This window comes from Schistocerca piceifrons, chromosome 6, assembly GCF_021461385.2.
Source record: "Schistocerca piceifrons isolate TAMUIC-IGC-003096 chromosome 6, iqSchPice1.1, whole genome shotgun sequence".
Lineage (NCBI taxonomy): Eukaryota > Metazoa > Arthropoda > Insecta > Orthoptera > Acrididae > Schistocerca > Schistocerca piceifrons.
In genome coordinates, this window is record NC_060143.1 from 485,485,195 (window position 1) to 485,506,274 (window position 21,080).

Here is a 21,080-nt window from a genome sequence, read left to right on the forward strand (position 1 = left end):
TATCGGGATTCATCAGACCATGCAACGTTCTGCCACTGCGCCAACGTCCAATGTTTATGATCACGAGCTCATTCCAGTCGTACAATACTGGCCATTAAAACTGCTACACCAAGAACAAATGCAGGTGATAAATGGGTATTCATTGGACAAATATATTGTACTAGAACTGACAAGTGATAACATTTTCACGCAATTTGGGTGCTTAGATCCTGAGAAATCAGTACCCAGAACAACCACCTCTGGCCGTAATAACGGCCTTGATATGCCTGGGCATTGAGTCAAACAGAGCTTGGATGGCGTGTACAGGTACAGTTGCCCATGCAGCTTCAACACGATACTACAGTTCATCGAGAGTAGTGACTGGCGTATTGTGACGAGCCAGTTGCTCGGCCACCATTGACTAGACGTTTTCAGTTGGTGAGAGATCTGTAGAATGTGCTGGCCAGGGCAGCAGTCGAACATTTTCTGTATCCAGAAAGGCCCGTACAGGACCTGCAACATTCGGTCGTGCATTATTCTGCTGAAATGTAGGGTATCGCAGGGATCGAATGTAGGTAGAGCCACGGGTCGTAACACATCTGAAATGTAGCGTCCACTGTTCAAAGTGCCGTCAATGCGAACAAGAGGTGACCGAGACGTGTGACCAATAGCACCCCATACCATCACGCCGGGTGATACGTCAGTATGGCGATGACGAATAAAGGCTACTAATGTCCGTTCACCGCGATGTCGCCAAACACGGATGCGACCATCATGATGCTGTAAACAGAACCTGGATTCATCCGAAAAAATGACGTTTTGCCATTCGTGCACCGAGGTTCGTCGTTGAGTACACATTGGCAGGCGCTCCTGTCTGTGATGCAGCGTCAAGGGTAAGCGCAGCCATGGTCTCCGAGCTGATAGTTCATGCTGCAGCAAACGTCGCCGAACTGTTCGTGCAGATGGTTGTTGTCTTGCAAACGTCCCCATCTGTTGACTCAGTGATCGAGACGTGGCTGCACGATCCGTTACAGCCATGCGGATAAGATGCCTGTCATCTCGGCTGCTAGTGATACGAGGCCGTTGGGATCCAGCACCGCGTTCCGTCTTACCCTCCTGAACCCACCGATTCCATATTCTGCTAACAGTCATTGGATCTCTACCAATCGCGATAGGCTACAATTCGACCTTTATCAAAGTCGGAAGGCTGATGGTACGCATTTCTCCTCTTTACACGAGGCATCACAACAACGTTTCACCAGGCAACGCCGATCAACTGCTGTTTGTGTATGAGAAATCGGTTGGAAACTTTCTTTATGTCAGCAAGTTGTAAGTGTCGCCACCGGCGTCAACCTTGTGTGAATGCTCTGAAAAGCTAATCATAGCATCTTCTTCCTGTCGGTTAAATTTCGCGTCTGCAGCACGTCATCTTCTTGGTGTAGCAATTTTAGTGGCCAGTAGTGTAGTTGCCGATGTCGTGGTGTTAACATTGGCACATGCATGGGTCGTCGGTTGCGGAGACTCATCATTAGGAGTGTTCTGTGCACTTGGTGTTCAGAAACACTTGTACTCTGCCCAGCATCAAAGTGTGATGTTACTTCCGGCATAGTGCACCACCTGCCCATTTTACCAGTCTGCCCAGCCTAAGGCAGACAACTTCTGAAATGAGGGGTGCCGCCCAACCCCAGGACGTCTGGACGTCGTTCCACATTGGTTTCGCCATGCATTGAAGTCTCTCACCAAAACACTCCTCGACCACCCGGGGAGTCATACAGTTTCCGAAACGTTTGTGCCAAGCCTCCGGGCTATCACAGTTTGCTCTCGATCAGATAGATCGCGCACGTTCTCCGTTCTGCACACGAACAGCACGCTCGCGAATAGTACATACACCGTGCATGTGTCGGCCTAGCAGGCATTCCTCGTTTGGTGACGCTGCTACCGCCTGGACGAGGTTATACAGTCAGTAGGTCTGATGTCATATAGTTATGGCTAGTCATTGTGTGTAAGAAGGAGCAGCGTATCGAGCACCGATCCCTGAGGCACCTCCCACCAGGTAGCCGTTCTCGTTACTGTGGAGAACGACCCTTTGCTGTCAGTTCTTGAAGTATGAGAGAGGCCAGTTGTGAGCTTCTCCTCTTATTCCATAACGTGTTTGTGTGTCCATCCTTGTGACTGATGGTCTGCGGAAGTCCAGCTGTTGCCTTATGTAATAAAAATGAAACACGTATAGCTGTTGTTTTGACGTTCTTTTCCTACAGTATATTGCAATAAGTTTTGGTGACTCAGCGCACCATCTACAGGCCTTAAGTGATGCTGAAGGGGTGAACTCTAATCGTATACACGATCCCATTAGTGGCCACGCCTATTAACTGAACTAGCTTCTGGAGAATCGTGCAAAAGCGATGTGTCTGCAACCATGAACTACCAACAAGTTGGTAGTTGGTGATTGCAGACACAGCATCGCTTTTTATAGTAGTCTACAGACGCCAGTTTAAAGATGTGACCACTGAAGGAGTCGTTTGTACGATTGGAGTTCTCTCCCTCAGCGTCAGATAGTGAACTGAGTTACCAAAAGTGGTTGATATGTAATAAAATAATGTCAAAGCGACAGGTATACTTGTTTCGTTTTATTACGAATTCCATAATGGTCCAACTTCTGGAGTAATATTTCTCGACTCATGGAATCAAAAGCCTTATTTAAGTGAAATGACTCATCTAGTGTTGCAGTTTGAGCCCACGCCAGAACATCTTCCCTGCTCGAACCTATCTCCACCCAAAACCTACGCTACAAAATAATATTTCGGCAGTGGGAGGGGATAACAATAGCAAAGCATGACCCTACATCCTCATCCCTTACCTCCGAACCCTGGATCCTCACCGGTCACATTTAGGTTGGAAAGTCACAGAAAGAAGGATACGAGATCAATTACCACTTTGAAAGAGCCGAGAATAACGACCTGTGGCAGGAAACACGAGATGGGGCACAGCCTCCGTACAGTAAATAGCGACTGAACTGAACCGCAGAACGGTGTAAACGTGACGATTGAGCGGGAGAGATGTGGGCACTGGTTGTCGGCGCTGCTGGCGGAAAGGGCTCAGGAGCGGCTCCGGTGCGGACTGGAGTACAGTATCGCCTCTGCACGGCAGGCTGCGCTCGGCTCGGCGTGTGCCCGCCAGATAACAAAGGCAATGCGACGGCTCCTGCGGTCCGCCCCTACCCTCCCCATAATCCGAGCCGGTGTTATTGCAGGCGCCTCCTGGTGACACAGATAAGGGCGGACACAGACCGCAGGGGCTGCCTGCCTCCCCCCCCCCCCCAGCTCCCTCCCCTCACTCCCTCCCCTCACCGTACGGTGGAAGCAGGCTTTCGGCCGCCCCTTGGGGAACTCGGAAGGCGACCATCTGTGTACGGCGCCGCGCGTTGCCTTCTCTCCGATACGGTCGATTTGCTCTGAACGACTTCGCCCGATACTTTCTCCTCTGGAATTTAGTGGCTTCATCGCAGTTCTTCTGGGAGAGAAATGGCACTCGAGGATCACGGGCAACGCCACCCTCTCTTTTCTCTTGACAATAAGTGTCATGAGATTCATTTCATAAAAACATATGCAATGAAAAATGCACTTCGTAGTTCAGAGAGTGTGTTTTCAATCAATATGTCCAACTTTTTTTTAAAAACCTGAGAATTTTTCCAGCTTGTTACTCAAGTTACCGGAAACAGCGATCGAGCGAGACCCAATTCGCTTTATTTGTTCATGAGACCCAGAAAATATTAGATACTGGCTCCCAGGTAGATGCCATTTTCCTTGACTTCCGGAAGGCGTTCGATACAGTTCCGCACTGTCGCTTGATAAAAAAAGTAAGAGCCTACGGAATATCAGACCAGTTGTGTGGCTGGTTTGAAGAGTTTTTAGCAAACAGAACACAGCATGTTGTTTTCAATGGAGAGACGTCTACAGACGTTAAAGTAACCTCTGGCGTGCGCCGGCCGGAGTGGCGGAGTGGTCCTAGGCGCTTCAGTCTGGAACCTCGCGACCGCTACGGTCGCGGGTTCGAATCCTGCTCCGGGCATGGACGTGTGTTGTCCTTAGGTTAGTTAGGTTTAAGTAGTTCTAAGTTCTAGGGGACTGATGACCTCAGATGTTAAGTCCCATAGCGCTCAGAGCCATTTGAACCATTTTTGAACTTCTGGCGTGCCACAGGGGAGTGTTATGGGACCATCGCTTTTCGCAATATATATAAATAACCTAGAAGAGAGCGTCGGAAGTTCCATGCGGCTTTTCGCGGATGATACTGTAGTATACAGATAAGTTGCAGCATTAGAAAATTGCAGCGAAATGCACGAAGATCTGCAGCGGATAGCCACTTGGTGCACGGAGTGGCAACTGACCCTTAACATAGACAAATGTAATGTATTGCGAATACATAGAAAAAAGGATCATTTATTGTACGATTATATGATAGCAGAACAAACACTGGTAGCAGTTACGTCTGTAAAATATCTGGAAGTATGCGTGCGGAACGATTTGAAGTGGAATGATCATGTAAAATTAATTGTTGGCAAGGCGGGTGCCATGTTATGATTCATTGGGAGAGTCCTTAGAAAATGTAGTCCATCAACAAAGGAGGTGGCTTACAAAACACTCGTTCGACCTTCACTTGAGTATTGCTCATCAGTGTGGGATCCGTACCAGGTCGGGTTGACAGAGGAGATAGAGAAGATCCAAAGAAGAGCGGTGCGTTTCGTCACAGAGTTATTTGGTAAGCGTGATAGCGTTACGGAGATGTTTAGCAAACTCAAGTGGCAGATTCCGCAAGAGTGGCGCTCTGCATCGCGGTGTAGCTTGCTGTGCAGGTTTCGAGAGGGTGCGTTTTTGGATGAGGTATCGAATATATTGCTTCTCCCTACTTATACGTCCCGAGGAGATCACGAATGTAAAATTAGGTTCGAATCCTGCCTCGGGCGTGGATGTGTGTGATGTCCTTAGGTTAGTTAGGTTTAAGTAGTTCTAAGTTCTAGGGGACTGATGACCACAGCAGTTAAGTCCCATAGTGCTCAGAGCCATTTTTGAATGTAAAATTAGAGAGATTCGAGCGCGCACGGAGGCTTTCCGGCAGTCGTTCTTCCCGCGAACCATATGCGACTGGAACAGTAAAGGGAGGTAATGACAGTGGCACGTAAAGTGCACTCCGCCACACACCGTTGGGTGGCTTGTGGAGTATAAATGTAGATGCAGATGTAGATGAACTCTTTCAGCAATGTCCTTTTGCAGTGAAACCTACCGTTGCCTCCAGAAAACGTCAATGAATGTTCACTTAAGGTTTTGAAGCAGTTTACACCTGGTTTCTAGGCAAGTTTTAGGCGTGAATTCTCTGATAGCGCAATCTGACTGGAAACTTCCAACGACAACGTTAGTGCTTGCGTAAGGTCAGCTGACAATTGTATTTAAAATTTTATGAAATATACACACCAATAGGCTTTGACCAGTAACTGTATACCGCGTTCAGATTTTTTGAAAGGCAACGATCCCTGGTGATATTATATGTGCACAGACAAGTCAGAAGACAAATATTCGTTTTGTAAGGACAAGGTGCCTTTTTCTCGCTTCATACCTGTAAGAAAACAAATATTTATATCAGAAGTATCCACATGCTTTTTATAAAAGATAGTCCCTTAATCACGCAATGATTGCACAGAACTAAAGCATATATAATTTACAGGCTGCCTAGAAATGTTTACTCTGATTTCAAGATTACATGTTAATTAATGCAATTTTGTCATATGATGACATGTTCGGAGACCGTGGCTGTTGTTTGAGGACAAATGTTGATGGTGTTGGGACAGCAACCAACCACAAATTTACTTTCAGTTCCTTTATTCAAAGGGTACCGTTACCGGTTTCGAATCGTTGTGATTCATCTTCAGACGGTTTACACGCTTTTCTTATAACATGTGGTGTATTTTTTACAGATTAATTGTCCTAAAATATAAATAATACATTACTATAAGCACGCCAAACACAGATGGTTACCGAGCGAGGTGGCGCAGTGGTTAGCACGCTGGACTCGCATTCGGGAGGACGACGGTTCAATCCCGTCTCCGGCCATCCTGATTTAGGTTTTCCGTGATTTCCCTAAATCGTTTCAGGCAAATGCCGGGATGGTTCCTTTGAAAGGGCACGGCCGATTTCCTTCCCAATCCTTCCCTAACCCGAGCTTGCGCTCCGTCTCTAATGACCTCGTTGTCGACGGGACGTTAAACACTAACCACCACCACCACAGATGGTTGTGTTACAGATTAGTTTTCTTAACATTCGTTCAACAGATGTGAATAATTCCTACTGCATTCTTATTGTGGCACACGTAAATTTTTCTCACTGAACCCTTTAGATTTGTCACAGAGAAGATTTCTACCATACACCACATGTTTGGATACATACAAAGAGCTTACAAACATATGAGTATCAAAGATACATATCGTAACATTTGAAGATGTCCTATGTTTGGAAAGGATCATATGTTCACTTACGCAACTGAAATGCATTTTACACTAGTACAGAGAGATTTATTTATTGAGTTGATACTGTTACATTAATTATAAAGTTGTTCCTTTTTTTATGAAAACAAACACTCCAAACCGACATCTCCCGTAAGTCACATGGAACTAAAATCTGTAACGCAATCATCTGTATGTGGCGTGCTTATAATTATGTATTATTTATATTTTAGGACAATAAATCTGTAAAAAACACACCACATGTTATAAGGAAAGCGTGTAAACCGTCTAAAGATGAATCACGATGATTCGAAACCGATAACAGTGCCCTTTGAATAAAGGAACTGAAAGTAAATTTGTGGCTGGTTGCTGTCCCAACACCATCAACATGTTAATTATATTTACAAGGGTGACGTTTGTTTTTTATTACGGGTGTACGTGGGAACCCATGAAGTTCCTGTACAGTTGTGTCTCATTATTCAGCAGCTTCGCCACAAGGACTGCTGTGTGAGCTATATCGTAAAGATGGCTTCCCCCCCCCCCCCCCCCCACCCAGGGGAAAGCTTAATGTGTTGTGTGGCTAGCAGAAACAAGATAACCGACTACTGTGCAGCGAAAGTTTGTGTCCCGTTATGAAAAGAAAGCACCTGATGGCGAGATAATGAGAACATGTACGGAAACTTTTTTGGCCACGGATCGCTTCGGTAACGGACAAGCAGTGGCAGACCATCTGTTTCGGAGTCTATGCAGGCAGTTCAAACCGCATTCACGAGGCCGCCACCGAAGTCCATTAGACAAGCTGGCGGGAGCTTCTGGTGTCGAAGACTACACTGCATAAAGACTTTCGTAAACGTCTGAAACTGTATGCATACACGGTCCAAGTTGTTCTGGCAATACAACTAGATGATCACCCAATTTCATGGTGCCTGAGATCACCTGGCATTAGCCCGTTAGATTTCTTTCTTCGGGGAAGTGTGATAGATATTGTGTACAAAACAGCACTTCCTGGTGCTGTGACTCTGTAACAACACGTCAGAGATGCCACTGGCAGTCACACCAGACATGTTGCAGAATGTGTGGCAAGAGACTGAATATGGGCTTGATATTTTTTGTGTTACCAGGGGTGCACATGTTGAAGTGATTTAAATGTTGAAGTGTATTAACTTAATTTTTAGAGGCTTATGTCGTATAACACATGTTCTAATAGAGGATTCCCTTTTTTTGTTTCCAGGACAAACATTTATGGACACCTTTATATCATATAACAGTGATTTCACACATCACAGAATCTTTGTAACGTATTTCAGTAACCTCAGCGTTTGTGTACATTGTGAAGATATAAATATGCTCTAGAGCCATGCTAGTATTCTTCTTCTTCACTTCATGATTTAGGCTTACAGTCCATTCCTTCTTCACGTAAGTCTTCTGTTTCTTAATCGTCTTGCATGTCTCTTTCCTACTGGTACATAAATGGTTACTATTTAACTTGCCATTTCAGTTCTTTTGATATTTTGTTTCCATTTTATATTATTTCTTAATTTAAACAACAAGTATTAAGTTATTTTCTTATGATATTGTTTTGTACTTGATCTCTCAGTGTAAATCCTTCAAATTTGACTATAAATTTCATTTCAGGTTATTACATTCTTTTCTTAGTTTATGTTCAACACTCGCTTGTTCACGTTAGATGTTCTTCCTTGCATTATTACTCACTGTTTTGAGTATTGTGCTAAATATCATTTGAAACTTTTTATGACATCCTTTTCATATTCATAGCTAATGCCGCAGCCTGATGTGACACCTGTTCCATTAATTTTCAGTTACTTTTCTGGAGAAACTCGATAATTGTCCTTTCGAGGTTGTTCTTTAACACTTTTTACTTCAGTTTTTGGATGATAGTTCTTATGTATTAGATTTAGACAATGTATTGCAAAATTGATGTCATTTTCTTTGCTCTAAATAGTTATTTGTTCACTGTCGAAGAGTAGGGTATGTAAATGCGTGCAACATAATCTCACCAACGAGCGAACTCATTATCATTTAAGGGAAGTTTTCTGTGCATTATTTCTTTCCATCCTCTGCAATGACAAATACATGAAAAACAGTAACTTTAGTGATACTGTGTTCTAGCTTACACGTAACGGGAGCAATGAAAACGGATGAATACAATCATTAACAGAAATTTAGCCTAAGCATCTCACATACTTCATTCTATTGTGTTTCCCCGTATAGCGGATTATTTATTCCAGTGGAGTACTATTTACATACATGCGTAATTGTCTAACAATTTTGCCATTTGATTGTGCTCTGCCTTCCTTGGGGACACTCTAAATTTTGGTTGTTACCATTGCACACCGTACTGTGACTAATTAACACAGGATAAAAAGCAATCATATGAAAACAGCAACAGAACCAAATGTCCCAGAGCGTCCAAAAGGGAATAAAGGAACAGTCAGATGGGTAATAAAGAGTTCCTTTGTTTTGTTTTCAGGATAAGCATTTAAAGACATCCCGTATATTATATAACAATGACGTCACTCATCACAGTTGTACTAGACTGCGACTCTAAAAAGTAGGAAAATTATCGAGTATGTATGCCAAAGACAGGTCTGTAACAAAAACATCAAATGCACATTGCATACGTAAGCGCTCCTTTAACTTTTACTTTCTTAATACGATGCTATAGCCGGCCGCGGTGGCCGTGCGATTCTAGGCGCTGCAGTCCGGAACCGCGGGACTGCTACGGTCGCAGGTTCGAATCCTGCCTTGGGCATGGATGTGTGTGATGTCCTTAGGTTAGTTAGGTTTAAGTAGTTCTAAGTTCTAGGGGACTGATGACCTAAGATGTTAAGTCCCATAGTGCTCAGAGCCATTTGAACCATTTGAACGAAGCTATATGTATTTCTTGGATGTTTTGTTGATATCACATGAAAAGTCCACAAAACCGAAATTAGCTAGTCGTAACCGAATAAAAGAGTAACATACGAGAAAATAAAGTAGTTTAAATGTTGTACGAATTTTTTTCAGCTTTTCAAGAATAAGACAATTACGGTTGTGACACTATTTTAATTGAATAAAATTAAGTCAGCCCTTATTAGTTGTGTTCGAAACACTGGTTAGGAAAAGGAAGAGGTATCGAATAACTAACGTTTTACTTTCTGAAACAAACTGTCTAGATCACGTTTTACATAATTGCTATGACTAGTTTCTGCAGAAGTAGTCTACCTCCAGTGGTAAAACTAAAATACTTGATTGTTCATACGACTGGTGTAGGCCTAATTCGACCGAAACGACTCACAGCAGATTTCACTTTGTCCATAAAATAAAATAATTTAACAGCATCACTGACTGCTCCTAATGGCGCAACGCCGCCTACCTGTGAATATAGTTTCCAAACAACTAATTTACTAACACTGTCTCTCAGTCACCGGAAGTTATACTAACACAGGAATTGCAACAGTTCAAGTTCAGTGAAGGAGACGAAGAGAAATTATGTATCCACACGTGGCGACAACCAGCCACGCGTAAACAAGAACTGTTAGCTCAGTTGATCGCAGAGAAGTAATATTTGAACTTCTCGAGTGATGTTTAGCCTACAAATGACGTTTGCGTGTCAGCAAGTAACACAAAACCACCATCATCGTGTCAATATTTAGGCAACATGCTTATTCAAGCAGATTCTGTACATGTTTGTGCTAACAGATATGAGAAATCAAAATGCAAATTTTCATAACACACAAGCTTTTACTGCGTTCAATAACGTATAAGCCTAACATTTTTTTATTGAACGAGGGAACGTTGTAAGAATTCTAGTGGGCTGAAATCCACAGGGGTTTTTGTGATTTTACGGTAAAAGACAGTTGCAACTGATGCGGTACCGTAGTAACTACAGTGTACTCTCCCTCCCTCCCTCCCTCTCTCTCTCTCTCTCTCTCTCTCTTTCTCTTTCTCTGTCTCTCTGTATCTATTTATCTCTCTCTCTCTCTCTCTCTCTGGATAGAATTATGACCGTGTAACTTGAATGATACACATTTTTACTTCGCAGAGCTCCTGCTCCTTGTTTCCCAACAGAGACATAGCTGAAAAGTTGATACATGCAACCACCTTCTCCCTTCCATATTAAAAAACATATAAAAAAGGTACTTCAAATAAACAACGCACCAAACCCCGGAGGTGTTCCTGTTGGATTCCACTTAAAATACACTGTGCAATCACCCATTTATTAGCTGACATTTACCCAGAAGGCCTTGGGTACCGTACAGTCCTGTCTACAATCTGAAAGATGTAAGATTAGATGCACAGACTACAGACCCGTATCGCTGACGTGCGTCACTGAAAAATTCTAGAGCGTTTGCTAAGATCAAACTTAGTGATATGCCTCTCGGAGAAGCAGCGGAAATTCAGGATAAACCATTAGTGTGAAACATAGCTTGCCTTATTCGCTCACAATATGTTGTATCACTTAAACAGCTGAGCAGTTTGTAACCTTTACGGTGCGGAGCGCCACGTTTCTTTCCTTTGAGTTCCTTTCACTGGGTAGGGTTACGAAGTGGGATGTCGGATATTACACTGCCGGAAAAAAATGCAGCGCGCTCCAGGAGAACGTCAGTTTACTGACAAGTAACGTGACCGGTAGTCCATCATTGTGAGAGTATATGATAACAAATTCAGATCAAATGGAACACACGTTACACATTAAAGGTTGTCCAAACAGTCACTTCAGTTCACAGAGAGCTCCCCTGTAGGAGCATTGCAGGTGTCTATTCTCGCAGGCAGACGGCGATGAAGTTGCGGAAAGGCATCCTACGACAGTCTGACCCACACATTTAGCACCATTTGTTGCAATTTGGAATTGGTTTTTGGAGGCCCTTGAGAACGAGTAATTTCCCGCTTCACCATGTCCCACGTGTGCTGAACTGGCGAAATGTCTGTTGATCTTGCTGGTCAGGGCTGTTGTTGTGCACCACGACGAACAGGATACGTTGCAGTAGCTGTATAAGAATGTGCATTGTCCTCTTGAAAAAGCACATCACCTGCCTGTGGAAGAAATGGCAGTGGCATATGTTGACAATCTGAGCAGTTTGGCGAGCGCTGGTTACTTTAAGCTGCAGAAACACCAAGTGTAGCCTTGGGTTGTGTATGGTGAACCTCCACACCGTAAAGCCTGAGGTGGGACCTGTGTGTTGTGGGTGAATGCACTCCGGAATAAGCCGCTTAGCAGGTACACGCCATACACGTGTGTGCTCATCACTCCCATACAGACAGAACCTACACTGTGTGATCAACGTATCCGTACACGGCCAAACACATACGTTCTCATATTAGGTGCATTGTGCTGCCACCTACTGCCAGGTACTCCGTATCAGCAACCTCAATAGTCATTAGACATCGTAAGAGAGCAGAATGTGGATCTCCGCGAAACTCACGGACTTGGAACGTGGTCAGGTGATTGGGTGTCACTTGTGTCATGCGTATGTATGCGCCTTTCCCACACTCCTAAACATCCCTATGTCCACTGTTTCCGATGTGATAGTGACGTGGAAACGTGAAGGGATACGAACAGCACAAAAGCGTACAACTCGACCCCTCTGTTGACTAACAGAGACAGCCGACAGTTGAAGAGGGTCGTAAAGTGTAATAAGCAGACATCTATCTAGACCATTACATAGGAATTCCAAACTGCATCAGGATCCATTGCAAGTACTATGACAGTTAGGCGGGAGGTGAGAAAACTTGCATTTCACGGCCGAGCAGCTGTCATAAGCCACACATCACGTCGGTAAATGCCAAACAACGCCTCGCTTGGTGTAAGAAGCGTAAACATTGGACGACTGAACAGTGTACAAACGTTGTATGGAGTGACGAATCACGGTACACAATGTACCGATCCGATGGCAGGGCGTGGATATCGTGAATGCCCGGTGAACGTCATCTGCCAGCGTGTGCAGTGCCAAAACTAAAATTCAGAGGCTGTGACGTTATGGTGTGGTCGTCTTTTTCATGGAGGGGGCTTGCAACCCTTGCTGTTCTGCGTGGCACTATCGCACCACAGGCCTACATTGATGTTTTAAGCACCTTCTTGCTTCCCACTGTTGAAGGGCAATCGGGGATGGCGATTACAAATTTCAACACGATCGAGCACCTGTTCATAATCCACGGTCTGTGGCAGAGTTGTTACACGACACTAAGGTCGCTGTAATGGACTGGTCTGCACAGGGTCCTGACGTGAGTCCTACAGACACCTTTGACATGTTTTGGAACGCCGACGTCGTGCCAGGCCTCACCGACCGACATCGATACCTCTCCTCAGAGCAGCACTCCGTGCAGAATGGGCTGCCATTCCCGAAGAAACCTTCCAGCACATGATTGAACGAATGCCTGTGAGAGTAGAAGCTGTCATCAAGGCTAAGGGTGGGCCAACACAATACTGAACTGCAGGATTACCGATGGAGGGCTCCATGAACTTATAAGTAATTTTCAGCCAGGTGTCCGGACGGTTTCGTTCACATAGTGTATTGTCAACACTGAAGATAACAGAACGCCATGCCACACTCCATTCGAATCTCTCACGACATGTGAACAGCCTTGCTTGGCAATGTCGCTGAGTCATTGGTATCTGACCATGTTTTGAGCTGTGTTGCAGCACTGGTTGGAAGGTTTAGCCAGTGAACCTCTGTTGCCCAGGGGATGCCTGAATGTGACGATGATGTTTCGCACATTTTTGAGACAGGCTCCATCCATGTAATATTGCACCGCAGTCAATAAGACGAGAAGCAGGAGCTATAAGACCGTTCCAAAAGAGTTCCGTTTACCAAAGCTCACTTCTCCTTAGTCTACGAAATACACCTCTAGCGGACTAGAAAATAACTCTGGCCAACATAAGCTGCGCCTCTTGTACGTGATGTCTCTCAAGAATGGAAAGAGGTTCGACAGAAGTTTCCTCCGACTGATTATATCTTATGACAGACCATAAAATATGTGTGAATGGATTTGATCTTCCCAAAGAACTATAGACGCCCCTGAATCGATGTCATGTAGGCCATGGAAGATGTGGAATGGTTCAAAGACGCCCTGGCATGTGACTGCGGTGATCCTGATCAAACTCTGCAGAACCTGATGGAAGATTGTATACTTCGAAAATTTCCTGGTGGATTCAGCGAGATGCGTTTGCTGACACAAAGACCTGTAGAGTGGTTAAGAGACCTAGATATTCAGTTGTAACATTTTCTTTGGATTGTGTTGTTTGCTTTTTTATATAAAGTATACTATGGATTATATTTAAACTTTTTGATATGAAGGCCTTAAATAAGATTGTAAAATGACCATGTATGCCATACGAGTAATAATAATTATTGGTACCTGGCCAGAGGCACGCGATATCTTAACCCTGTTACAAGCAGACGATTCCCAAGGGTCGTTGATGACACACGAGGTGCAGCGAGTGCCCGGATTTCTTCCCTGGATGACGTATAGTCGGCTACCACTGCTCGCGCTACGGATCGATGTCAACGTGCGTCTGTACTATGCAGACGTTCAGAATTTGGCCTAGGGTTCGTGAATGTTACAAACACTACTACAGAAAGCAGCGACACATCACCGATACGTTGTGCCCAACACGCGCAGATCCCTAGCTTCCCGCAGGCCTGCCATGCGACCCCACTCAATCGGTTGTCCCGCTGGAGAACATAATCGTCTGCATGTCATGGTTGTACCCTGGAATGAATATTATCAACTGCTTATCTCTAAAATCAGCACAAATACTGTCTGCAGAGTCAAAACAGAGGGTGCATAGACAGATCTCTTGAGCACCATCTCATTTTCTACAACCCCTTAGTATGCACATATTATACCCTTGTGTCACTGAACACAGTCCATGAGGATGTTGTAATTTTTTCCGTCAGTGTATATTCCATAGATTTTCTTCTTCATCTTCTTTTTCCTTTATGGATTAGGTCATTCGACCTGTTCTGGTCAACAAAATCTAAATCAGCTTGCAATTAATTTCTGAAGCTATTTTCTCTACTGTGCCCTCTAACATTGCTTTCAAACCACATTTCTGCATCCTAGATCGTATTCTCGTCCTTTTGCGTGGGAACCCAGGTTTCAGATTCACAGGGCATAGTGTGGTATCGATAGCTACGCTGTCACGGCTGGGTGGAAGTTCGTAGGTTGGTACAACAACACCAACATCGACGACAGCGACCTCTAGCCAGCGCTGTGCAGCTCCATGTGCGCCGCTCCAGATTCTGTCCATTTGATTCCAAGTAGACAATCAAGCAACATTGTTTCTATTTCATAGTGGGCGAGCCACTACACATTTTGCCTGTGTAACTTTTGTGACATTTGATACATCCGGCTTCGCATCTACGTGCTCTTCAGTGCAAAGCTATGTTTGCAAAAACAGAAATAATGCCTGAAGGGATGACCGCAATCAGTGGTTTTACAATGTTACTTATAATCCGTCTTGATTGCAAAATGTTTATTCATATGACCGGTTTCGGTTCCTGCAGATGTGACGCAGCATGTAAAGGTTGCTGTGGGTGGACGGGTTACTCCTGTAACCGAAATATCGGATCTGAAGATGGTTCTAGAGGAACCAAAACCGGTCATATGAATAAACATTTTGCAATCAGGACGGATTATAAGTAACATTGCAAAGTTATGTATTCATATTCTTCCTATAGTAAAGGTGATTTAAATTTACCCACAGTACCGAAGCATTTCACCTCTTCCTGTTCCTACTCACTTCCTACATTCGTCCTAACCTTCAGTTTACAGGAGCAGACCCACGCGTCGCCTTCCAGGCGGGATACAAAACATAGTAGTACTACCAAGACTTAGTACAAGTTTTCTGTATCTCTTCCATGGCTTTTTTCTGTAGAGCGTCCCTAATTGTTCCACAGAATGCATAAATGCAGACTGTTCCGTACATAAATGAATATTTAATATAGAGTAATGAGGCTCGATAGATTGATTTCACAGTGATAACCAGCTTAAATGGTGGCTATCGGACCTGCCGCGTTAACATCTACTTCTGCCACTATCCATGCATAATAACTCATAGCTTATCTGCAGATCTGTCCCCTTGACGGTGGCAGCATCAGAAATCGAATCTGCAGCAGCTATTCTGCCCGACTCCTAATGCAACATGCCGTACCACATACCGTATTGTCTCAGTGTTGCCTTTGTGAAGTGTCCCTAATGGTAAAATATTAGTTCCAGGAGCCACTTTTACTGCGGAGCCTGCGCTGAATCCTCTTAGGTGGCGGGGCGGGATGGCTAGCTCGTTCTTAGGCTGGCCATCGTGAAGCAGGAACACTCGGCCATCCCCCGAAAGCTGATTTGAACTAAGCAGCTCATTTCTTCAACAATTCACGCCATCTTGGGACCTTCTTAAAGAATATGGTTCAAATGGCTCTGAGCACTATGGGACTTAACATCTGTGGTCATCAGTCCCCTAGAACTTAGAACTACTTAAACCTAACTAACCTAAGGACATCACACACATCCATGCCCGAGGCAGAATTCGAACCTGCAACCGTAGCAGTCGCGCGGTTCCGGACCGAGCGCCTAGAACCGCTAGACCACCGCTACCGGCTTACAGAATATGATTTGCGGGTATTAAAATTATTTCGACCTCACCATCCGATGGTCCTGTTCAAGCATATTGTATATCAAGTTTACTTCATTGTAAAATGTCCACACAACTGAACGAAGATTGTGGTCATTCGATTTGTAATTTTTCATTCTGTATGAAACTATACTTTGATCTTAAATTACATGAGTAATTCGCTTCTCTTTGTTAGGAGGAGGCCTGTTCAAGTGTGTGTGAAGCATCAGGATAAGTTGCACATATGCAAGTTAGATTCCTAGACTGCAGAAAAGCGTTGAGGACTGTACCTCATCATCGATTACTAACCAAGATATGATATTAGAGAGCATATGTATTTGCATTGGTAACTAAAGAACTCAGTATTTTGTACTGGATGGTGAATTTTAACAGAAATGAAAGTAACATTTGATGTGCACCACGGATGTATATCATGATTGCTAAAACTCCTATTAGAGATAAACGATTTATCAGATTTGATCAGCTGAACTGACTGTTCACTGACGTTGCTATTACTATAGTAAGGTATCGTTGTTGAACTATCGTAAGGGAATCGAGTAAGATTTTGACAAAATTATACCTTGGTACTGAATGGCCTGTTTCTTTAATTATGACCTAAAACAAAGGTAAAGTCGTGAACGTCTAGTGCCGGCTACCCGCTCGTTTAGAATCTGCTACAGGCCTTATAGCCAGTGGGAAAAGTGTACTGGACCACTTTCCAAGAGCCGGCAATACACATTGGCTGCATGTAGGAGCAGCGCATGCGCATGAGCCAGGCCGTGTGTGAATCTAGCAGGAGTTGGCCAGTGTACTGTACCACACTAACATGTTGATATGTTGTTGTCCACCCTTGGGGGAGACAGGATTTGTGGTGCTCAACCAGTAGCAGAACGTCTGGGTCGCTTTCACAGATGCTGGATGTAACTTTGTTTTGATGGTGGTAACTGAAACTTCTTGAGGCAGTAACCAATGTTCATACTGGATATGATGAGAGTGAGCAATATATAGGAAGAAGGTCTTTTTCATCATGTTGCAGGATCTATTGCATTCAAAGTTGGAGAACAGATTGTGGAGGTCTGTATTTATTGTGTCGGTTGTTTTAATGAATTTGGAGCAAGTAGCGTGTCCTGCAGCCACAAACTACAAGTTACTGAACTGTTAAATTATTCTGCTTTACTTAAGTGAGTTCGGTGTCTTGAACACTGTTCTGAACGACGTATGTTGACTGTAGTCATTAGAAACTTGATGTATGCATACTATCAACAACGAGATGTAGTAGAGACGTGGCGTGTTCTGCAACCTGATAGTCAGAGCTTTTTGCTTTACTTTTTGAGAAACATAGTAACCCACAGGAGTGATTTGTGCAGTGTTGCTATTTTGAACAGCATATTCCGACTTATCCGTAGAAATGTTGGAACACGTGAGGCAATACTAACCTTACGACTTATCTTAGAAGAAAGATTAAGAAAAGGCAAACCTACGTTTCTAGCATTTGTAGACTTAGAGAAAGCTTTTGACAACGTTAACTGGAGTACTCTCTTTCAAATTCTGAAGGTGGCAGGGGTAAAATACAGGGAGCGAAAGGCTATTTACAATTTGTACAGAAACCAGATGGCAGTTATAAGAGTCGAGGGGCATGAAAGGGAAGCAGTGGTTGGGAAAGGAGTGAGACAGGGTTGTAGCCTCTCCCCGATGTTATTCAATCTGTATATTGAGCAAGCAGTAAAGGAAACAAAAGAAAAACTCGGAGTAGGTATTAAAATTCATGGAAAAGAAGTAAAAACTTTGAGGTTCCCCGATGACATTGTAATTCTGTCAGAGACAGCAAAGGACTTGGAAGAGCAGTTGAACGGAATGGACAGTGTCTTGAAAGGAGGATATAAGATGAACATCAACAAAAGCAAAACGAGGATAATGGAATGTAGTCAAATTAAATCGGGTGATGCTGAGGGGATTAGATTAGGAAATGAGACACTTAAAGTAGTAAAGGAGTTTTGCTATTTAGGGAGTAAAATAACTGATGATGGTCGAAGTATAGAGGATATAAAATGTAGACTGGCAATGGCAAGGAAATCGTTTCTGAAGAAGAGAAATTTGTTAACATCGAGTATAGATTTAAGTGTCAGGAAGTCTTTTCTGAAAGTATTTGTATGGAGTGTCGCCATGTATGGAAGTGAAACATGGACGATAACCAGTTTGGACAAGAAGAGAATAGAAGCTTTCGAAATGTGGTGCTACAGAAGAATGCTGAAGATAAGGTGGGTGGATCACGTAACTAATGAGGAGGTATTGAATAGGATTGGGGAGAAGAGAAGTTTGTGGCACAACTTGACTAGAAGAAGGGATCGGTTGGTAGGACATGTTTTGAGGCATCAAGGGATCACAAATTTAGCAGTGGAGGGCAGCGTGGAGGGTAAAAATCGTAGACGGAGACCAAGAGATCAATACACTAAGCAGATTCAGAAGGATTTAGGCTGCAGTAGGTACCGGGAGATGAAGAAGCTTGCACAGGATAGAGTAGCATGGAGAGCTGCATCAAACCAGTCTCAGGACTGAAGACCACAACAACAACAACAACATTCCGACTTAATGGTTATTATGCCTTCCCCAGTGTATCGAATTCCTTTTGCCCTTGATAACATTGTGAGCTGTATGTGCAGTTATGTGGCATTAACGATATGTGGGCGCAGTAGTTATTTAATGGACATATTTTTAAAAAACGTCTCCAGAGTAGTTGTAATCAGTGGTGCTATGTAATGTAATCAATGGGCTATAGTGTTTTAAGTATTAATGCATACAGAAGACATCAGCTGTGCCGACTTAGTCAGAATAACAAATTTGTATTACCGCTGTTTTATATTAATCATCGATATGGGCTTTCGGAGCCGAAGGCCTCTCGTCTACCCTTGATGACTGCATGGTAAAGCTGAATGCCTGGCCTGGGCCTGTCAACACGGACATTGGGCTATTGATGACTGGAAACATGTTGCCTCGTCGGACGAGTCTCGTTTCAAATTGTATCAAGCGGATGCACGTGTACGGGTATGGACATAACCTCATGAGTCCATGGACCGTGCATGTCTCAGGAGACTATTCACGCTGGTGGAGGCTCTGTAATGATGTGCGGCGTGTGCAATTGGTGTGATATGGAACCCCTGTACGTCTTGATGCAACTCTGACGGGCGACCCGTACTTAAGCATCCTGTCGGCTCACCTGCATCCATTCATGTCCATTGTGCATTATGACAGACTTGGACAACTCCAGCAGCACAATGCGACACGCTACACGTCCAGGATTGCTACAGAGTAGATGCAGCAACACTTTTCTGAGTTACTAACACATACGCTGGACACCAAACTCCCCAGAAATGAACATTATTGAGCATATCTGGGATGCCTTCAACGTGCCGTTAAGAAGAGATCTCCTCCCCCTCGTACTCTTACGATTTTACGGACAGCCCTGGAGGATTCGTGGTGACAGTTCCCTCCAGCACTACTTCACACTTTACTCGAGTCCATGCCATGTCATGTTGCGACACTTCTGCGTGCTCGCGGGGACCCTACACGGTATTAGGCAGGTGTACCAGTTTCTTTGGCTGTTCGGTGTATGCAGATGAACATCTGAATACAAGCTGTTACATTTAGATTATAAGCGAAATTCTAAAAATTATTGATTTAGGTTTCATAAAAACTGATTTGGCAGCTACAGTATTCAGTCGTAGCAGTAGCTCCACGTGTTGGATTGTCTGTAAGAATAACACCAAGAGACAATAGAACTGAAAAGTCTAGAGGCACTTAAACTTCGGAAGGGGAATGGCGTTGTACTGATCAGCATATTGAATACTGAGCGTTTTTATCACTTGTCCGCCACCTGTTATGTTTGAGTGAATGTATAATACGTCCATGGACGAAAGTACTCTAAATACGTGGCACACTAATTTACCACACTATGAGCCTTGGATTAATTAAGGTGGTGCGAGGGGGTGGGGGGGGCAGGGGGGAAGGGGAAGAAAAAGAAATAACTTTGGGTAGAGATTTTTATATAGCCACATTAATCAATTAACTGATTTCACAATTAATTTTGGAGGAACAAGGTAACGTGGAAACCGTGAACTTCGAAAGTGGCAAGGAATAATAGAAATTACAAGATACATTTAACAAAGAATACTCTTAATGAGTGCCGACCCAGTGGATGGGCTTTCGGCCTGATAGGTAACATTCCAGAGAGTTGAAGGTGCATATCCACAGGCTGATCGCACCTGCTGTCAACCGTCGACAACTACGAGTATTTCGGCACTGTTCGTGATACCGCTGGTAGAACTCTCTAACCACAGGGAGGTGACTGAGGGAAGGCAGAAATGGAAGGAAAATCCACTAAGCTAAACGAAAGAAAGTTCGGCAGAATCGTCTGAAGGAAACAGTCATCCCATCATTTTCATCCTCACAACCAGTCCGCAGATCAGTGTACACAACTGTACTGTTTATTGAGATACTGTTAATGACGAGTAATTTATGACTTTGTCAATGTTGTGCGAGTTTGTTGTTATTAAAAGGTAAGGGACCGTAATATCGTCCTGCTCCTAATTTCGTCCCCATGGGAATTTTCGGTTTCCACATTTGGTAACAAATGTTTAGGTGTGAGTTCATGTGTAACCTCAATCCATTCTTTTGTTGAGAGAATCTGTTGTGTGCAGCAGCTGTAGCTTCGAGGGAATTAAATTTTTTATGCTGAGATGACTTAATGCATCTGTCAAATTAACAGCTTATATTTCCTACTGTGAGTACTGATTTGTATTCAGATACTGGGCTGTATTTCAGTCGTATGTTGTAGTTTCTCCTGTGTAAGCTCTATAGTTAAGGGTTTAGTCTATGTTGCTGTAGCGGACACTACAATAAATCTGGGGATGTTTGTAATTTCGCCCCCTGTAAAGTTCCTATTTTCGTCCCGAGCACGAAGTTTGGAACTGTTGTTAAAAACTGTTTTTTTTTTTCTTTTGC